This window comes from Mirounga leonina, unplaced genomic scaffold (genome assembly GCF_011800145.1).
Source record: "Mirounga leonina isolate KUSES-001 unplaced genomic scaffold, KU_Mleo_1.0 Mir_214, whole genome shotgun sequence".
Classification (NCBI taxonomy): Eukaryota; Metazoa; Chordata; class Mammalia; order Carnivora; family Phocidae; genus Mirounga; species Mirounga leonina.
The window spans coordinates 6,810-29,111 of NW_023270528.1; the positions used below are offsets into that span (position 1 = coordinate 6,810).

Here is a 22,302-nt window from a genome sequence, read left to right on the forward strand (position 1 = left end):
AGGATAGATCATAGGGCCATAAAGATCCATTTAGTCATACCCACTTTCTCCCCCTACCAATAGTCTTTCACCCATTCCATAATCTTAATACACATTCCTGAAGGAAGATTTACAGTTCAGCTTGCTTACATAACCATTTAAAAATACTTAGCACCAGCTTGCTCCCTATAGTGCCAAACAAATCAAATCATGAAACTACTTCAATATGCATTTCTTCTTTCTAAAACAAGGGGCTACTTATTTGTAGAAAGCAATACTTAGCCTACAGATACATGTCCCAGAAATGGCATGTGCCACTCGAAGGCCTAGACACGCTCATGCTTTCAAAGTGGAATACCTAGCCTAATGTGCATAGAAGCATGAATGGCGAAGTTGAAGATCAATATTATAACTATTTTTTCTATTTATTTGCAGCACAGTAAAAAAAAAATTGGCACACTTTGGAAATTCAGTGGCACAAGGTACAGTGCCATAACTTGAGGGACATTATACAGTTAAAAAAAAAAAAGGAAATAAAAAGGAAAAAAATTCCCCTGTTTGAAACAGTGCATTACATAATTTTACCTGCCCAAACAGACCATTTACAAATATTAGGTCAAGGGGCAGCTGGGTGGCTCAGTCAGTTAAGCGTCTGCCTTCGGCTCAGGTCATGATCCCACGGTCCTGGGATCGAGCCCCACATCGGGCTCCCTGCTCCGCGGGAAGCCTGCTTCTCCCTCTCCCACTCCCGCTGCTTGTGTTTCTGCTCTCGCTATCTCTGTCTCTGTCAAATAAATAAATAAAAAAATAAAATAAAATCTTAAAAAAAATCAAAACAAATATTGGGTCAATAAACTTATAACATCCATAAAAAGGTAGCTTTCTTACTAAAATGCAAGAATTTAAAAGATTGGTATCTAAACAAGAAAAGACAAAAACAAACTGGAATGAAAACCTAGACATCACATCTAAAATCGGGGCTTTTTGTTTGGGCCTTCATACTCTTCTCTCCCTCTACCATATCCTGCTGGAGTTCCAGGCCCCATTCCTCTAGGACCCTGTCCACCCACAGGTCCCGCACCTCCCTGCCCAAAGCGCTCAGTATGCATGTCGCTTCCCATCATAGAACCACTCATGGTTGCCAGTGGGACTCCAGGATTAGCTTCATAACCTATGCCCACCACCACCACCCAGAGGTGGAAATTTCTGGCCTCCTGAACCATAGGGATCTCCCATGTTCATTGTTCCTCCACCACCCATTCTCATGTCTCTTTCTCTTGGATCCATGCAGCCCATCCGGCTATAACTTTCCTCTCTTTGGCGTCTCATTTGCTCTTCCATTTCACGCTGACGAATCATCATCTCTTCTTCCCTTCTACGTCGTTCTTCTTCTTGCCTTGGTTGCATCTTTTTACGTTTCTGCATTTCTTGATTGTGAAGTTCTTCCATGCGTCTTAATTCTTCCTGGCGTCTCATCAGATCTTGACGCAAAAGATTTGCCTGATGCTCATGACAGTCATCTTCCATTTCACTTTCCAATTTGTCTTTTGCATCTTTCATGTTTTTTTTTTTTTAAGATTTTATTTATTTATTTGAGAGAGAGATGAGAGAGAGCACATGAGACGGGGGAGGGTCAGAGGGAGCAGCAGACTCCCCGCCGACCCAATGCGGGACTCGATCCCAGGACTCCAGGATCATGACCTGAGCTGAAGGCAGTCGCTCAACCAACTGAGCCACCCAGGCGCCCCTATCTTTCATGTTTTTTTCAACTTGTTCCCTTTGCTGTTTTTCCATTTCATCCAGGGATTTCCATCGCTAAGAATATTCATACTCAAATGTGCCATGCTGGGCAAAACGAGGAGGCGTTTCTCTCTCCTTTTGATACATTGGATTCTTTTGTGCAAGTTTTTCAGGAAGGCCATCTTCATCATCTAATTGTTCAAGTGGTTCCACAATGACTGGACGAGGAGTTGTTGTCAGTAAGAAAACACCTTCGCTGCATCTTTCAAAGGCTTTTCTTGCTGCTGGTTTAGAAGCAAATTCCACAATGCCTTTCCCTGTAGATCTGCCACGATCATCCACAATCACAACAGCCCTTTCAATAGGACCAAATTGGCTAAAGGCTTCTTCCAACAGTTCACTGGAAACATAAGGTGAAAGATTTCGAACTGAGAGGGCAGCAGCATGTGTGGCAAAGCGAACCCGAAGCTGTCTACCTCTCATGGGTGTATCAGCAAGTTCAGCTTTGGCAGTTTCAGCCAATGTCCTAGATTCAAGTTTAATAAACCCAAATCCTTTGCCTTTGTCGATAAAAACTTCTCCTGGTTCTCCATATTTAGCAGATAGTCTTTTGAATTCATCCTCTGTGATATCAGCAGGTAGATTCCCAACAAACAACCGACAGCGCTGAGTGTAAGTTTTCTCTCCAGGCCTCCTCAAGAGAGACAAGTTGGCTTTCAACCCCTCTGAGTCGGAGAGCTTCTCCTCGCGGCCACCGCTGCTGCTGGTGGTAGGGCGGGTGGTGCTGCCGGCCTCCGCCGGGCTCCCCGCCGCCAGGAGTGCTTCGGCCCGGGCCGCCGCCGGGCTTCGGGCCGCCGCCGGGCTTCGGGCCGCCTGGCATTTTGCCGCCTTTCGGGCCTCCGGGTCCGGGCCCCCTGCGGGAGGCGGGGTGGGGGGGACCCCGCTGCTCGGGGGCGCCCCGGGGGGCGCCGAGGTGACAGCGGGCGGCGGGGTCGGGGTGGGGCCGGCCCCGTAGGGGCGCCGGAGGTCGGAGGAGCAGCGGGCGGTGCCGAGCCGGAGGCCGGCGGAGCGCTGCCCACTCCGGGAGCCGGGCCGGGTCCCTGAGGAACGACGGGCTTGGACGAGTCCTGTGGCGGCGGCGGCTGCTGCCGCTGGTGCGGAGGCGGTGGCGGGATCGGGGGCTTGGGGCCACCCTGGCCCGGGCCGGGACCCATGCGTCCGCGCTTCTGATTGAGGCCCATGCCGGGTGGCGGGGAGCGGAAGTCGCGGAGGCCGCCGCCGCCACCGCCACGGCTCCGGAACCGGTCCCGAGACAGGTCTGTGATCAAGGGGCGGTCGAGGCAGACCCGGAGAAGACGCTCAGGGACCGTGGAGGCCACCTTGCTTCACACGAGATGGCGGATGGCACAGGCCAGAGTGATCTCTTTTTAATGACATGTTGCAGTTGGAACCCAGCCTCTTAGGAAGTGCAAAACTGGGAGAAATTTTGTCTGACTCCTTCCACTTGGTGGGGTGACTCAAGGACCAATTTAGATTTTGCTGAAATTATAGTAACATTTTAGAAAACTTACGCTTTCCATGCATAAGTGCAAAGGATGCACACAAATGCAAGCATCCGGATGAGGGAGTCCTTGACCATCTGCGTTCCCCCAAAGAAGCATCCATTTCTGGAAATATAATGGATATTGTTGAAGATGGAATGCTGGTAACTGTGTTGGGGAAAGGTCTGGGAACTTCTTTTTCTTAAGATTTTATTTATTGGGGCGCCTGGGTGGCTCAGTTGGTTAAGCGACTGCCTTCGGCTCAGGTCATGATCCTGGAGTCCCGGGATCGAGTCCCACATCGGGCTCCCTGCCCGGCGGGGACTCTGCTTCTCCCTCTGACCCGCCCCCCCCATGCTCTCTCTCTCATTCTCTCTCTCTCTCAAATAAATAAATAAAATCTTTAAAAAAAAAGATTTTATTTATTTATTGAGAGAGAGAGAGTGGGGGGGGGGCTGAGGGAGAGGGAGAGAGAAGCCCATGCAGACTCCACACTGAGCTCAGAGCCCTGCAGGGTTCAGTCTCATGACCCTGAGATCATGACCTGAGCTGAAATCAGGAGCTGGAGGGTTAACTGCCCCAGGTCTGGGAACTTCTGATTATTTTCAAACACAATGACTTAGAACATGACAGTTTTTTTCTTTGTCATTTTTATTACAGTAGACATTGTGTAATGAAGTTTTCACTGTAGAGAAATTAGAAAACATTAAAGTATCAAAATAACATGCCCCAATTCTACCACACATCAATGACCATTATAAGTCATTTGGTTTCTATTTCTATACAATTAGTTAAAATAGGATCACATTCTGCACTTTTTAATCTGTTTAGTTCACTGATGAAAATATCATAGGACAGTCTTTTTAAAATAATTAATAATTCCATATTTATCAACCAAGCACCTATTATGTACTCAGCATGTGAGATACTGGGCACAGAATGGGGGGACAGATGTGCTCTCCCAAAACTTAGTTTAGTGGAGGAGATAGTCATTCATGAAGGACCATGCAGTATGTTGTTACAAACTGTGATCATTATGTGCAGGAAGCACAGAGGGTATGATAAGAGGATGGTGTAATTTGGAGGGTCAAAGAGGTTCCCTGTGAGGAAGGGAATGTTGTGGGACAGCTAGCTGGTCAAGACAGTGGTAATCTCCCACTTATCTTCACACCTTAGGTGTGGGCAAAATAGATAAAGGGGATTAATAGCACACTTACTGTGAGGAGCACTGAACAATGTACAGAATTGTTGAATCAATATATTGTACACCTGAGACTAATATAACACTGTAATTCGATTAAAAAACTTTTTAAAATAAAAAAATGACATTCTTTTCTGGAAAAAAATGACATCTTGCTCTCTTTTATGTACATATATATGTGTATATATATATACATACACACATGTATATTTCAACAATGAAAAAATTTTAAAGTTCAACAATAAGAAAACAAATGACTTGATTAAAAAATGGGGCCAAAGATCTTAACAGATATTTCACCAAAGTAAATCTGCAGATGGCAAATATGTATATGAAAAGATGCTCCACATCATATGCCTTCAGGGAAATGGAAGTTAATAGTGAAAGGGGGCACCTGCGCAGCTCAGTCAATTGAGCGAGTGACTTCGGCTCAAGTCATGATCTTGGGGTCCTGGGATGGAGACCCACATTGGGCTTCCCACTCAGCAGGGAGTCTGCTTGTCCCTGTACCCCCTCTTCCCCCTCCCCTCACTCATGCCCTCTCTCTCTCAAAAAATAAATAGAATCTTAAAAAAAAGACAATAGTGAGATACCACTATATGCTTATTAGAATGTCAAAAACCCAGAACGCTGTCAACACCAAATGCTGTTGAGGATGTGGAGCAAGAGGAACTCTCACTCTTTGGGGTGGGAATGCGAAATGATATAGCCACTCTGGAAGACTGTTGGTGTTTTTTTTTGTTGTTCGTTTTGTTTTTATAACACTAAACATACTGTTACTATAGGATCCAGCATTCTTTTTTTAAATTAACATATAATGTATTATTTGTTTCAGGGGTACAGGTCTGTGGTTCATCAGTCTTACACGATTCACAGCGTTCACCATAGCACATACCCTCCCCAATGTCCATCACCCAGCCGCCCCATCCCTCCCACCCCCCTCCAGTCCAGCAACCCTCAGTTTGTTTCCTGAGATTAAGAGTCTCTTTTGGTTTGTCTCCCTCTCTGGTTTCATCTTGTTTCATTTTTCCCTCCCTTCCCCTATGATCCTCTGTCTTGTTTCTCAAATTCCTCATATCAGTGAGATCATACGATAATTGCCGTTCTCTGATTGACTTATTTGGCTTAGCATAATATGCTCTAGTTCCATCCACATTGTTGCAAATGGCAAGATTTCATTTTTTGATGGCTGCATAATATTACATTGAATATACATCACAAATCTTCTTTATCCATTCATCTGTTGATGGACATCTAGGCTCTTTCCATAGTTTGGCTATTGTGGACATTCCTGCTATAAACATTGAGGTGCATGTGCCCCTTCGGATCACTACATTTGTATCTTTGGGGTAAATACCCAGTAGTGCAATTGCTGGGTCAATAGGATAGCTCTCTTTTCAACTTTTTTTTTCCATGCAGAACGTGCCCTCTTTAATACCCATCACCAGGCTAACCCATCCCCTCACCTCCTCCCCTCTAGAACCCTCAGTTTGTTTCTCAGAGTCCATAGTCTCTCATGGTTCGTCTCCCACTCCGATTTCCCCCCCTTCATTCTTCTCCTCCTGCTATCTTCTTTTTCTTCTCTCTTTTTTTTTTAAACATATAATGTATTATTTGTTTCAGAGGTACAGGTCTGTGATTCAACACTCTTACACAATTCACAGTGCTCACCATAGTACCTACCCTCCCCAATGTCTATCACCCAGCCACCCCATCCCTCCCACCACCCACCACTCCAGCAACCCTCAGTTTGTTTCCAGAGATTAAGAATTCCTCATATCAGTGAGGTCATATGATACATGTCTTTCTCTGAATGACTTATTTCGCTCAGCATAATAACCTCCAGTTCCATCCACATCGTTGCAAATGGCAAGATTTCATTCTTTTTGATGGCTGCATAATATTCCTGTGTGTGTGTGTGTGTGTGTGTGTGTATACCACATCTTCTTTATCCATTCATCTGTCTATGGACATCTTGGCTCTTTCCACAGTTTGGCTATTGTGGACATTGCTGCTATAAACATCGGGGTGCACGTACCCCTTCGGATCCCTACTTTTGTATCTTTGGGGTAAATACCCAGTAGTGCAATTGCTGGATCATATGGTAGCTCTATTTTCAACTTTTTGAGGAACCTCCATACAGTTTTCCAGAGTGGCTGCACCAGCTTGCATTCCCACCAACAGTGTAGGAGTGTTCCCCTTTCTCCGCATCCTCGCCAACATCTGTCGTTTCTTGACTTGTTAATTTTAACCATTCTGACTGGTGTGAGGTGGTATCTCATTGAGGTTTTGATTTGGATTTCCCTGATGCCGAGTGATGTTGAGCACTTTTTCATGAGTCTGTTGGCCATTTGGATGTCTTCTTTGCAGAAATGTCTGTTCATGTCTTCTGATTGATAAACCCCTGGCCAGACTTAATCGAAAAGAAAAAAGAAAGGACCCAAATATATAAAATCATGAATGAAAGAGGAGAGATCACAACCAACACTAAAGAAATACAAACAATTATAGGATCCAGAATTCTTGTTCCTTGGTAATTATCCAAAGGAGTTGACGACTTAGGTCTACAAGGACCTGTACATGGATGTTTATAGCAGCTTTATTTATAATCACCAACACTTGGAAGCAACCAAGATGTCCTTCAGGAGGGGAATGGATTAGTAAGCTGGGCTACATCCAGACAATGGAATATTATTCAGCATTAAAAAGAAGTGAGCAGGGGTGCCTGGGGGGCTCAGTTGGTTAAGTGACTGACTGCCTTCAGCTCAGGTCATGATCCTGGAGTCCCAGGATCGAGTCCCACATCGGGCTCCTTGCTCAGCAGGGAGTCTGCTTCTCCCTCTGACCCTCTTCACTCTCATGCTCTCTATCTCTCATTCTCTCTCTCTCAATTAAATAAATAAAATCTTAAAAAAAAAAAAGAAGTGAGCCATCAAGCCATGCAAATACACAGAGGAAACTTCAATGCATATTGGTAAGTGAAAGAAGCCAACCTGAAAAAGCTACATACTTTATGATTCCTAATACACGGCACTGTGGGAAAGGCAAATCTATGGAGACAGTAAAAAGATCAGTGGCTGCCAGGGGTTAGGGGAGTGGGGAGAGACGGATAGGTGGAGCACAGAGGATTTTTAGGGCGCTAAAAAATACCCTGTAAGATACTAAATGATGGATACATGTCATTACACATTTTGTAAAACCCATAAAATGTACAACACCAAGAGTGAACTCTAATGTAAACTATAGACTTGGGGAGATTATGATGTTTCAATGTAGATTCATCAATTGTAACAAATATACCGTTCTGGAGGGGCTTGTGGATACTGGGAAAATCTGTGCATGTGTGGGAGCAGGAGGTAGGTGGGAAATCTCTGTTTTGCTGTGAATTCAAAAGTTCTCTAAAAAAATGAAGTTTTAAAAGAAAGCACTGTCTGGACACCAGAAGCACAAGAAACAAAAGTAAAACCAGACAAATTAGACCGAAATCAAACTTCCGTGCATCAAAGGACACGTTCCACAGAATGAAACGCAATCTAAGTATGAAACAAAATATCTACAAATCATATGCCTGATAATATATAAATGACTACAACCCAACAACAAAAAGACTCCAAACAACCCAGTTAAAGGATAGGCAAAGGATTTGAACAGACATTTCTCCAAAGATGATATACAAATGGCAATAAGCACATGAAAAGATGCTGATATCACTGATCATAAAGAAAATGCAAATCAAAACAACAATGAGGTATCACCTCGAACTCAATAGGATGGCTACTATCAAGACGAAACAAAACACAACAAACCCCAGAGAATAATGAATGTTGGAGATGATGTGGTAAGATTGGAACCCCTGGACAAGATTGGTGGGAATGTAGAATGGTGAAGCGTCTGTGGGAAACTGTCTGTCAGATCTTCAAAAAATTAAACAGAGTTACCATATGATCTAGCAATTCTACTTTTAAATAAGTACTTAAATGAATTGAACACAGGAACGCAAATAGATGTGTGTCCACGTGTGTTTATGGCAGCACTATTCACAATAGGCAAGAGATAGAAGCAACCATGGATGGATGAATGAATGGATAAACAAAATGTGGTCTATCCATATAATGGAATGTTATTCAGCTTAAAAAGGAAGGAAGTGCTGACATATGATTGAGTGGATGAACCTTGATGACATGGTGCTGAATGAAATAAGCCAGTCACAAAAGGACAAATACTGATTCCACGCAAATGAGGTACTAGAATAATCAAATTATAGAGACAGAAAGTAGAGTGGTGGTTGCCAGGGGTGAGGGGAGGGGGTCAGAGTGAGGAGTTGCTGTTTAATTGGTACAGTTTTAGTTTTACAAGATGAAAAAGTTCTGGAGATTGGTTGCACAACAGTGTGAATATACTTAACACTACTGAATTGTACACTTAGAAATGGTTAAGATGGTGAATTTTATGTTCCGCATTTTTTACCCCTTAAAATTCAGACCAAGGGCAAAAATTAAAATTAAAGAGCATTGGCCTGGTTGACTGGCAATTCTCTGATGGAAGGGTATGAGGCAAAGAGATGTCACAAGCGATTGTCCTACTAATTCCAAACAGAGACACTAAGATGTGTGCCCCAGAAGTCAGGAAGTCAGTGAGGTAGGACAAAGCTTTCACAAACAAGTGGAAAGAGTTGGCAGTGAGAATATCACTAGCAAAGAATTTCTGACTAGCAGCCTTAGTCTGTCGCCTGGCTTTCTCGGAGCTCCAAAAAGACTGTGCATAGTTGAAGTTTGCCTTGGCTCTTCCATAACTGTTGCCTTGCTCTTTGTAGTAAATCTAGTCGGAATTCTTTTCTAACCTAATTAGGGCAAGTTTGTGTCTGGACCGAATGTAGCCCTCAGAATACAGAAGGGCCTTGTTCTGGAAAAATTCATTTCTAGGCCAGTGGAGTGAAAGTTTGAACTGATTTGTAATTTGAAAACAATCCTAGAAATGGTCTTTAAGTTATCAGTTCTTATTATACAGATCTTAGGAAAGTATCAATGATCTGAAAGTTCTCAACACCAGCTTCATTCATGGCCAGTGGCTGCTTTTAATAGATAGAATTTTCTGTGGTTCAGTCAAAGAGATTAGAAAAAGAATTCCAGACCTGAGACTCTTCCTTCCTTCTAGGATTCTGGTCAATGTAGTATATACAGAAAGGGTGCTTTCCAAATGGAGACCAAAATATTATATTAAGGGCTAGACAAGTGCCTGGAGCCCACTCAAATGTGTGGCTTCTGGGAAACTTTGATGGGGACACAGGTTTAACCTGTGCTTAGAGTAGGGGTTTTGGGGGAGACTGGAAAATGGCTCCCTAAGAGACATCTGTGTCCTGATTTCTGGAACCTGTGAATGGGACCTTATATGGCAGAAAAACGTCCTTGCAGATGCCATTAAATTAAGGATCTTGAGACAGGCAGATTTGCCTGGATTATCCAGGAAGGTCCTAAATGCCATCACATGCATTCTCTGTAAGAAGGAGGTAGAGCAAGGTTGGAGAAGTCACAGAGGAGAAGGTGACCTGAAGACAGGGCCGAGAGAGAGATTCAAAATAGAGCTACCCTATGACCCAGCAACTGCACTCCTGGGTATTTACCCCAAAGACACAGATGTAGTGAAAAGAAGGGCCATATGCACCCCAATGTTCATGGCAGCAATGTCCGCAATAGCCAAACTGTGGAAAGAGCCGAGATGCCCTTCAACAGACGAATGGATAAAGAAGATGTGGTCCTTATATACAATGGAATATTACTCAGCCATCAGAAAGGATGAATACCCAACTTTTACATCAACATGGATGGGACTGGAGGAGATTATGCTAAGTGAAATAAGTCAAGCAGAGAAAGTCAATTATCATATGGTTTCACTTATTTGTGGAACATAAGGAATAATATGGAGGACATTAAGAGAAAGAAGGGAAAAATGGGCGGGGGAAATTGGAGGGAGAGATGAACCATGAGAGACTATGGACTCTGAGAAACAAACAGGGTTTTAGGGGGGGGGGGGACTGGTTAGCCCGGTGATGGGTATTAAGGAGGGCACGTACTGCATGGAGCACTGGGTGTTATACGAAAACAGTGGATCGTGGATCACTACATCAAAAACTAATGATGTATTGTATGGTGACTAACATAACATAATAAAATTAGAAAAAAATGCAGTTTTGTCATATGTCACCCCGTCAAACACCACACTCAGTGCTCTGCTTTTACTCTCTTGGTCTCTCTCTGCAGTCACCCATGGCTTGCCGGAGGGAAGGGGCAGAGGATCTGCTCTTTCCCACTTTATCCCTTCCTGGAAAACATAATTCTGGCTGCAGAGCAGGCTGAGGACTTATTCATCTCTGCTCTGAATGAAGAGGGTGAGCAGAGGTTTCCAGCAGAACTGAGGAAAGCCTCCAGTAGCCCCTTTGCCAGAAACCAAAGCCTGGCTGGGAACGTGGCATTCCCTCTGCACCTTTCCTTAGGGTAGATGTTCACACATCTCTCTGTCCCTAGCCTCTGCAGTGGCCTCAGATTTGGTCTGGGACTGAGTCCTAGGGGTATTGAGTGTCCTGTGTGGAGAAGGGACAGAGTGGGGACAAGGGACTTACATGTTTTTCCCCTTAGGAGTGACTGGGGAGAAGGAAGCCCTTGAAACCTCCCATGGATGTGAAGAAACCTCAACAGGACTTTGGGGGGTGGAAAAGAGGTCATTGCAGTCCCCAAATCTAGGCTCTTGCTGCCCCCTGGTGGCTTAGCTGGGACAGCCCAACAAGGGCAAGGATAAGGAGGAGAGTAGGGAATCTGCTCAGCTTCCCTTCCACCCTTCATCCCTCTCCTTCCCAAATGGAATTTGCTCTCCACCCTCCACCCCTAATGTTCCGTGTAATCCACTCCATGCTCCATGGATCAGTTCTTGAAGCTTCACCTAGAGTGGAATTTGTTACCTACCACACTCCCCCCCCCCCCCTCAGGACCACCAGCTTGCCTGGGGACACTTGTCAATGGATCACTGCCTGGGAGCCTCAGTTCAGAGCAAGAGGAATGTTGAATAAATATTGAAGCCAATCCTGGTATTAGACATGCAGGAGAGAAATGGGACAAAGGGAAAACATTCTGGAGTTTTTAAATGTCTGACATAAAACTCAAGAGGGGGGAAACTGAGGAGGTTCCAGGAACCCTGGAAAAGATTTTGTCTTCTCAGCAGGTGCGAAGAAGCTGGACAGTGCTCAAAGAAGCCTCAGCCTGAGGGTCCAGCTTGAAGGACCCCTTATCAGAGGGGAGCCCTGCCTGGACAATCTCAGACTCTGGTTCCATCCATGAAGAGATACGTGATTTTTTTTTTAACACAAAGTTTTACATGGGGAGTCAAGAGCTGACTCGTGGCCCCAAAGATATTAGGTATAATCATTTACAAGTCCTGTAATTGTTATCATATTTGGAGAGAGATCCTATGCAGATATGATTAAATTAAGGATCTTCAGACGGGAAGAGTTCCTAGGTTATTTTGTTTGGCCGTAAACTACATCACAAATGTTCTTATGAGAGAGACACACAGGGACATCTCTCTCTCACACACACACACACACACACACACACACAGACGAGATGGCCATATGAAGGAGGAAGCAGATATTAGAGTGATGGAGCCACAAGTCAAGGAGTAGTGGCTGCCAACAGCAATGGAAAAGGCAAGGAATGGATCCACTCTTCGAGCCTCTGGAGGGAGTGTGGCCTCCACTGACAGCTTGATTTCAGCCCAGTGTTGGTAATTTCAGACCTGGCCTCCAGAACTGCGAGGGAATAACTTTCTCTTGATAACTTCTGTCCAGTCTGTGATTCGTCACAACCACCACAGGAAGTCAGTACTCTACTCCAGAATTATGACATTGCAGATCTGGCTTTCTAGGACACTTACTATTGGGATTGGCTCTCAGGCTCCTGGCCCCTTTCCCTACTTGCTATGATCACAGGGCGAGTAGTACCTTTCTTGGTGGCCCATCTGTCTTGTCCTGAGGGCTCTTTACCATTTCCAACACCTCCCAAGGTCAGGAGCCCTTGCTGGTACCTCCCCCTTTGCCATTCACTTGACCTCTATGGTTAAGCTTCACCAACGTGTTTCTGTCCCTTCTGGGTCCTGCCATTCCCTATTGCTATCGCTGAGGCTCTTCCTTCCCTGCCTCCTCCACCTGGCCCTGACCTAGAGGAGAGCCACCCCCTGAACTTCTCAAAGAGGTGCTTCTCTGGCAGCATATTCCTCACTGCTCAAGTAAATGCTGTGTCTGCCAGGCCCTCCTGAGGATCACCTCTCCTTACCTGGTAGAGCCACTCCTGCTAGATGTTTCTGAAGCCATCATTTTCTCACTCTTTCTAAGTGTTGTCATCCTGGCAGAGAGCTTGCAGACTGTCTCAAAATCCTTGCCAGTTGAGAGTGCTTCTAGTGGATAAACTTCCCTCATCCAATCTGAGTTTTTGCCCACTGATCCTGCACCCTCACAATCCAGCCCCATGCATGCTCTTCCAGGTCTGACCATATGTGTTGGCTGGTTCTGCAGCTCCTAATCCCACTGCCCCCCCCCCCCAGCAGGCCCTGCACACTCCTGTCCAGGTTTTGTGGTGACATATCTTACTTATTGGCCCACAGGCCTACATGGCAGGAAGGGATGGATCCTGGGGTGCTGGGGGTGATGAGTATTATTTCACAGGACCCAAGCTTCTGCCCCATCTTCAAACAAAGTTCAGAAGGTAAGGATGGGCCCTAATGATTAAGAGGGGCTGCTTCTGTCAGCTTGGATATATCAGGGGAATTATTGATTTAAGACTTTTGGGCGCTTGGATCCACATAGCCCATTCTTGTGACTCAGGACCCTGTAGTAATCCATTCAGGGCCCTGACTGGGGCATAGCAAAGCTGCCCAGTAGAGAGGTCGTTGTTTTCTGGAGGTCTGCTCCTGTTAGGACTAAGCTCTGGGCCTCAGCTTTCCCTGACTTCTGTCTGCGCAGATTAAGAGTCTTTTTCAACCAACAAGGAGGATTTCTGGCTTTCACTCTTACTTGTCCTTGATGATTTTTACTCCCAGCCTTTTAACTTTTGCAAATTATTAGTTGCACTTAGCAACACTCACTACAATGAAAGCAGTAGGTTGTCCCCCCGTTCCTTAAAAGTACTCTTCTCTTTATATTTCTCAAATGCCCGACACACGGCCCTGCTTTTGCATTTCTTCCTACAGGTAAATCATCCCTGTTTGCCTCCAGTAAAAATTTGAACTGCATTGCTCTGTGTGCTCCCATCCCTACTCCCCCAATTGGGGTCTTCATTGCTCCAGAATCCCACTTCCGTGTCTCCTTTTTCAGGTAGTCCTACACGTAGAATAGCCCAAGCCTGTCCCAGTTTTAGGCCTGATCGCTCCCTGTCCTGAGATACCCCTCAGTCTCAGGCAAACCAAGCTACTTGGTCACCCTCCTGATGCCACCTCTTGCGGGCTGGTTCTCCTTGGACGCTGACGCTGAGGTGGAAGTGAGCACATAAAGGTATTGGGGGGTGCTGTTGGCATCACCCCTGCCCCATGCAAGGGAAGAGAGGGAGCAGGATCAGGGAATGAGACCCAGCGGTGTGACACTTCAGCCTCTCCCAAGGGCAGTCACCAAGTCGGAGAGAGATGTGCAGGAGATGAAAGGAAGACAGTGCCTGAGAAGAATAAAGGGGAGAGAGAGCAGGAGTCAGCAGGGAGAGCCTACAGACAGCAGTGCAGGTGTGTCCTCTGAGAAGGGAGAAGGGTCACGAAGGAGGATCGGAGAGCTCGAGTCTCTGAACTCACAGTAGCCGCGAGAAAATCTCAGCCTTCCACATGGGGCGCTCCAGAGCAGAGGTAAGCGAAAGGAATCCCAGCTTTGCAAAACTGGCAAGCCTTTGCACACTGACATGCTCAGTCACTGTCAGACAGCTGCCCAGGAAGCACACAGCCTCACTTAGGAAGCTAAGGCAGATGCTGGAGACACCTGTGCCTGGAGGCCGCCAGTTGCTGGCATCCGGGAGGCAGGTTTCCTTAGGCAGGCAGATCTGAAAAGCTCATCCTGGGTTGCCCTAGTTGGGGCTGTGGTACAGTCTTAGCCAACTTGGGGCAGGGAGGGGGGCTGGAACTGGGACAGTCTTTCAGGTGCTCCCACATTGCAGCCGGACAGCCTGGACTATCTATTGGTGCACCCACCAATCATTGCATACAGGCTGCCCTGGGAAGGGGCTTGACCTTGAGAGGGCAAATCCCCTCTGGGAAGTCAGTTTGAAGAGAGCACTGACAGGTGAAGACTGTCTGTATCTCCAGCATCAGGGATGACATGACTTTCACGGAATCTGGGCCACTCATCATAGCACCCACTTCATTGGTTCATCAGCAAATGGTAATTTCCACTTCTCTCAGTCAATAGGTTCCTATAAAGGCTCGGAATGAGAGGTGCTATGGAACAGGAAATAAACAAAACATTTCCACTATAAGATACAACATATTTAGAAACTACAAGCATGTGAACCCCTGGTCAATTGGGGAAAAGCCTCAGGTATTGGAAGAGATTTCAAAAATCATGTATCTGTTGTTATAAGCATGTTGTGAAATCAGCATATCCTCAGAAGCTGAATAATAACAATAAAATGCCCACAGGTGAATAACAGGGTCAGAGGCCTCCCACTAGACGGGGATTTGTGTTAGATGGGGAGCCAATCCCCATTGTTTGGGGTCCACAAGGGAGAGGACCCATGGAAATCAATGGAAGGTGCTGGGTGCTTCCTGCAAGACGTAAACAGAGGGTTTCTCTTTAGTGATCTATTACTGAGAGATTTTTAGGCATTCCAAGGTATAGGAATCACTATCCTATTTAATTTGTTCTACAATAATTTGCCCACACAATCAGTCATGATACATACATAAAAAGTAAAATTGTTTCAAATTAAGGAATGATCATTTGAATTAGACATAATTGGTAACCTATAAAATCAAAGTGAATTTACTGGAGAACATTAAAGACTAATTCCCTGTACACCCGAGGTTTATCAGTGGGAAGGCATGAGCACAAAGGAAGCTTGTACTGTACGAATTAAAAGGGCACGATACTTGGAGAAGATCTCAAAATGGTACCCAGCTGTATCACATTCCTACTGTCACTGTAACCACTCATAAAATTAGGGACTTAAAATAATAGAAAATTATTTTCTTACAGTTCTGGGAGCCCAGATTCCAAAATGAGGTTTACAGGGCTGAAATCAAAGAGTTAGGTGCACTGGCCCCTGCTGGAGGTTCCAGGGGAGAATCGGACTCCTTGCTTTTCCAGCTGCTAGAGGCCACAAGCATTCCTTGGCTGGTAGCTACATGATGCCAATCACTGCGCTGTGGTCACATCTCTTTCTCCTTTTCTGTCCACAAGTCTGCCTCCACCTTCCTCTTAAAAGGACACTCATGATTACATTTATGGAGCATCAGATGATCCAGGATAATGTCCCTTTGTATTAGGGTTCTCTGGAAGAGCCAATAGGACATATATAGATCCACATAAATCTATGATTATGAGGAATTGGCTCATGTGATTCTGGAGGTTAGGAAGTCCCAGTCTGCAAGGTGGAGACCCAGGAAAGCTGGTGTGATTCAGTCTGAGGCTGAAGACCCAAGAACCAGAGGAACTGATGTTGCAAATCCCAGTCTGAGAACAGAAGGAGATGACATGAGATGTCCCAGCTCAACAGTGAGACAGGAAAAAATAAAGGGCAAATTCCTCCTTCCTCAGCCTTTTGTTCTCTTTAGGCCCTTAGTGGATTGGAAGATGCCCACCCACATGGGGGAGGGCAACCCACGCTACGGAGTCCATGGGTTCAAATGCTAATCCCTGGAATTCGTCTGGAGACACTCTCACAGAAACACCAGGAAATCACACTGAATCTGGGCTCCCCATGGCCAGTGAGGTCAGCACATAAAATTAACTGACAGAGTCCCCACCTCAAGATCCTCAATCACATCTGCAAAGTCCCTTTTGCCATATAAGGTAACATTCGCAACTTCCAATGATTAAAACTGGATATCTTTGGGGACCAGCACTCAGGCCACCACACCAGCCTCCAAACCCTACTGAGGCGCACGTACAGGAAACGCTCTGACAGCTTGATTTCGGCCCAGTGTTGGTAATTTCAGACCTGGCCTCCAGAACTGTGAGGGAATAACTTTCTCTTGATAACTTCTGTCCAGTCTGTGATTCGTCACAACCACCACAGGAAACTCATACAGGAAGTCAGTACTCTACTCCAGAATTATGACATTGCAGATCTGGCTTTCTAGGACACTTAGGGGCTGTTCATAGTCTGTTTTGCACAGGCACGCCCTGATGTGTTCCAGAAACAGGAGCTCTTCACAACAAATTTTGAAAAGTCACTATTAAACAGCCTGTCATTTTCTTTAAATACTTTCAATATTGAGGGAAACCTGGGAAGCTATTTGTACTACTTAAGCCTCCACAAAGGGAGAACTCCAAGAAAAGGAAAGTTCCAGAAATACGCACCAGTGCAATCCTGTCCTGCTCACAGTCTAGCCCCTGGGGCTCTAGCGATTGTTCCCCATTCGAATAAGAGTCACCATAAACTCAAGGGGACATTTTCCTTCCACAATTAAAGATATTTTAGGAAGTCACCTACGCATTCTCATACTTGTCCTCACCGGGTTTCTTTTTTAAGGGATTCCATCCCTCCCATTATAGGAATGGAGGGGTTGCCAATGGGAGTCCCCAGGACATCCTGGGTGGCACCTCTCAACCTCCTGCTCTTTCCTCCCTCAAGGTCTGCGAAGATGTCAGGCCCAGCCCCTGGCCAAAGTTACAGAAACAAAGGGCAAATGATCGGGGATCAGGATGTGATGCCAGCAGGGAGAGGAGACGTCTCTCCCATCGGTCCCTGTGAAGTAGCTGCTGCTCCAGGAGAAGAAAATGAGAAGTGTGAAGCATCCACTGAAGGCCCAGATCTATTCAGAAGTTCCACAGTGGACTGAGCAAACATTCATGATATAGGGGAATGGGGCAATTTCTTCATTCTTTCACCTCGTGGGATAACTGGAATCCCAGCCAGGAGGAGGATGGCACACCAGACAAACCCACCAGCTAACTTTTCGCTGATGGGGCCAAGGAACCAACTGGGAAAGATTTCACTGAAATGAAGAGGCCAATGAAGGTGCAAAACTTGGTAGAAGGACAGCGGGTTGGGGTCTGCAGGAACGCAACTCTGTACAGAGTGCAGGGTCTGTCCCTCCAATTGTCTCCCATCACCGCCCTAGGGAATACTGTCTTAGTGTCAGGTCAAAGGAAAGAGATCCTAAAGGGAGGGTCTCATCTGCCCCCCTCTTCTCTTTATTCCCTTTACAAACTCATTAAGGCTTTCTTGTCACCAGGGCTTCACCAATGAACTTGCAGAAGAATGACTCCAGTAAAGGGCCATCTTGAACAGAATGTGGTGAAAGCAAGGTTGAATACCCTGGTATCACCTGTGATCTGGTCCACGTGGTGGAGGAGGCACTTAGCTGTCAATTTGTGCTGGCAGCATCTTGAATGTACGAGACAAGACTCTTTGGGTCCCCTCCTCCTGCCTTCTATGCATCGGATGGCATCCATATTCCGGGCCCTTTGACCCAGCAGTGATGAGCGTGTTTTCCCAGAGACCTGTGACCCAGAGAGGATTCCTCATGTCCTTCATTATGAGTGGGGAGGAGAATTCAGAGAGAAATGCAGCCACAGAGGCATAAATGTCCCCATACACAGGGGAGCAGGGATAAGAGTAGGGAAGAATCCCACGAGCTCAGAGCAGAGTTTGCTCTCACTTTCCTGGTAGGCTTGGAGCACCGTGCTAAGTACAAGTGGTCAAATATGACACATATTCATAAGCTGCCTCGACCTCAGGTTGGAGCCCAGAGATTGTCGGGGAGGTGGGCTGCTAGACCTGGAGCCAAAGATTTGGTCTGAGATGCCAGAAGGCTAAGAACCAACAGCATCGATCAGGAATTTAGAGACAGTGCCTGGGTCTCGTTGGTGCCAGAACACCTCATGATATCCCCAGTGTCGTTGCTGCTTCCAGAGCTTCTATCCCAGAACCCTGGATGCTGAGGGACATTGAGTCAGGGCAGACTGAGCCCCAAGCTTGAAAATGAGAACAAAGACAGGTTGATAAGTTTAGGACCGAGGCCCTATGTAAGCCAGAATAAAAGAAGGGGTCACCCATGAATCAAGAATGGAGTATTTCACCCAGAAGCTGCCTCCTGAGCCCACAGCTGGGCAGGACAACCCTGGGTGTCCCACCAGGCTCCCCTGTTATGGAGTGGGGACTGGGGAGGGGGGTGTCATGCCTATCTGTTCACTGAGCTTTGACCATTTTCACTGCCCTATCTGGATCCAGAGCCCGAGTCTGGGGTCCTCCACAGCGTCCTGCTTCCTGGGGCCCTGGCCAGGAGGGTGTGGCTGAAAGATCTGTTTCCAAATAGATCCGAGGCAGGGTCCCCAGGGAGACAGAACTGCTGAGCAGAGGTTACTCAAGGGAGAAGAGCTAAAACCACAGGACTCCAGAAGTAAGTCCAAGTTCATTCAAGAGTTCCACTACAGTCTGAAACATTCATGGTATATATGCATATTGTAAAGCATTCCTTCATCTCTCAGTGTCACTGGAATCCAGGAGCAGTTGAGCACGTCAGTGAGCCTAACCCTACTCCTTCTTGAAGACCGGGCAGAGTCCACAGACCTCTGCTCAGCACAGACCTTAGTGAGCCCCTGGACGGTGGTGAGGGACCCTGGTGCCCAAACAAGGGCTCCTTGCTGTGCTCTGATTGTGGTTGCATCTGCCACCCAGAGGTAAACACACTATTTACCATGGCTTGTCCTGGGCCACAATCCTACCGACACTACCGCCCTCTCCCCCACCCTTGGAAACGGGTTGTGTATGACTCATCACTCATCCCTGTCTTATCTGCTGTGATGTACATAATAGATGCTCAGGGGCTCAATGTCCAATATGGTTACCACTAGCTGCCCATGGTTATTAAGCACTTGAAACAGATCTAGTGAACCTGAGGAATCGAATTTTTAATTTAACTCAATCTAAATTTAAATTTAAAATATGATCATTCAGTTATTATTTGGAGCAACTTGAGTATGTGAATGAATCTACTTTTTCAACCAAATTTTATGAACTCTAAATACAGATCACGCATTACTGATAAAAGTTTAGCGTCTGAATTGCAATGAACTGTGAAAGATTTAGAAGACTTAGTACCAGAAAACTGAAGGTAGACTATCTCATTAATGACCTTTAAAATACTATGTGTTGAAATGATAATATTTTGAATACAACACAACCCAATGTGTGCTCTACATTTAATAATAAAATACATTATTAAAATTAAAAAAAGGAATTCTTGCCAGAGTCTTCCTCTTTTAGAGACCGTGTTCCAGATACATCATTATGCATCCAAGAGAGTGTTTGCCAGCATAAATTAGACATAATCCATTAAGACCCAGAGTTTTAATGCTCTGTTCATGATTCTCTGCCCAGCACCCCCAAAATATTACAAAGTCCATGGAAAGCATCAGTAGCTAGTTATTGAATGAATAGAAGAAAATGAATAAATATTACTACATATATTTATGATTTTAGTGAAGAGGATTATATTGTATGTGCTTAGCTGTACTTGATATTTTTTTTTTACACCAGCAGTAGAGACATTGCAAATCTAACATGGCCCCAAAAGACTTCTTAGATATGTTTTCATATTTGCTTCTTTCTCATTCTTCCCAATGTCAGGGGGTCAAGCTGAAGTTCCAGGTGATACCTTTGACCCATCACTTACTCTTATGACTTGAATCCTCTCCAAAAGCAAGTCCCGCTGATTCTACCTCCAAGATGTCCATAAAACCACTCAGATGCAAGCCAGGATCTCCCACAAGGATCATACAACAACCACAGGGACCTTGAAATGTACCTGAGGTTATGTCATGACCCTACTCACAAACTCTGTGTTAGGATGGCTTGCATGAGTTTCATTAACAATACAACCATATATAGAGAAAAGAACTATCACTAAATATTTCACCAATTGGGAAAAGCCATACTTCTATTGTTTTGTAAACAACTGTCACAAGTCAGCAGTTCTCAAACTTTTTTTTAAGACTTTTGCATAATCTCTTCCCCTAGAACTTAGGAAGAACCTGTGATTTGCTTCTAATCAATACATATGGCAAAGGTGATGGGATGTCTCTCCTTGATTAGGTTACATTAAATGGAAAATGTGGCCAGATGTGACTCCCATGATTCCATCACATGATATAAGATTCCCTCTTGATGAGATCTTGCCATTTACAATGTAGAAGGCATTATGCTAAGTGAAATAAGTCAGAGAAAGACAAACAGCGCATGATTTCACGTATATGTGGAATATAAAACAAAAACAATACAAATGAAAAAACAACAACAAAGAAAGCAGAAACAGACCCATAAATACATAGACCAAACTGATGGTTGCTGGGGGGCGGGGTTGGGGGCGGTAAAGGGAAGTGGGAGGTATAGGCTTTGAGTCATGGAATGAATAAGTCGGATGAAAGGTACAGCATAGTGATTAGGCTATTGTAAAAGCCTTGTATGGTGATAGATGGCAGTTACGCTTGTGGTGAGCACAACATGTCTAGAGTTGTCAAATCACTACGTTGTACACCTGAAACTAGTATACCATTATGTGTAAACTATACTTCAATTAAAAATAATAATTTTTTTTTTTTTTGAAGACTCCCTCTTAGCAAACTGGAAAAGAGGTCCCCCTGCTGGTCAGGAAGAAGCAAACAGCAAACAGGATGCTGTGGGCCACCGCTAGGAACTAGGAGTGCTGACAGCCAAAGGCCCCCAAAAGGCTAAGGCTTTAGGGGCGCCTGGGTGGCTCAGTCATTAAGCGTCTGCCTCCGTCTCGGGTCATGGTCCCAGGGTCCTGGGATCGAGCCCCACGTCGGGCTCCCTGCTCCGCGGGAAGCCGGCTTCTCCCTCTCCCGCTCCCCCTGCTTGTGTTCCCTCTCTCGCTATGTCTGTCAAATAAATAAAATCTTAAAAAAAAAAAAAAAAAAGGCTAAGGCTTTAGCCATACACCAGCAAGGCAATGAATTCTGCCAATTAACTTGGAAGCAGATTCTCAGTTGAGCTGGTGCAATAGAACTCAGCCACCATAACTGATGTCAGGTTGGGGAGAGCCTGAGCAGAAGACCCAGCTAAGCTGATTCAGGGAAAGTGGAGTGGTAAATGGGTGTTGTTTCAAGCCACTAGATTTGTGGTAATTTCTTACACAGCAAAAGAAAACCTGAATAATAATACCTGGATCGTCTGGGTCACTTTGGTCCAATCCACACAGAGACAGGTAAGATGGAGGGAGACCTGTGTCACTGAGTGCCGGAGTGCCTGAATCCATGCTGAGGTACAGAGAGATGTCTTCAGGTGACGTGGCCCCTGAACTGTCTCAGCCCAGTGGGAAGCCCTTGTTCTTCCCTGGTCTTGCCACTGAAGAGGGAGACAGAGTCTGTATCCCAAGGCCATAGAGGAAGAAGGGAGCTTTTATTTTCATTTTTGCAAAGCTATGTCCCCTGGAAGACTGTTTCTCTTTCCCACGTCATCATAAAGAGCAACAGGAGTTGTATGGGGTCCCATTCCCGAAGCACCTATGCCCCTGGGATGATGAGCAGAAAGGACAGGAGAAACCACAGCCTGACTGTCCATTTGGTGTGAAGCCTTGAAACACTGAGTGCTTAATGCAGGTTTTAATCTTAGTTCCAATGGGCTTGGAGCTCTGCAG

General features: G+C 45.5%; 1 pseudogene; it reads right to left on the bottom strand.

Annotated features, from left to right (window-relative positions):
- Window positions 1–844: 844 nt before the first annotated feature.
- LOC118026174 lies at window positions 845–3,358 on the bottom strand (annotated as a pseudogene).
- Window positions 3,359–22,302: the final 18,944 nt, after the last annotated feature.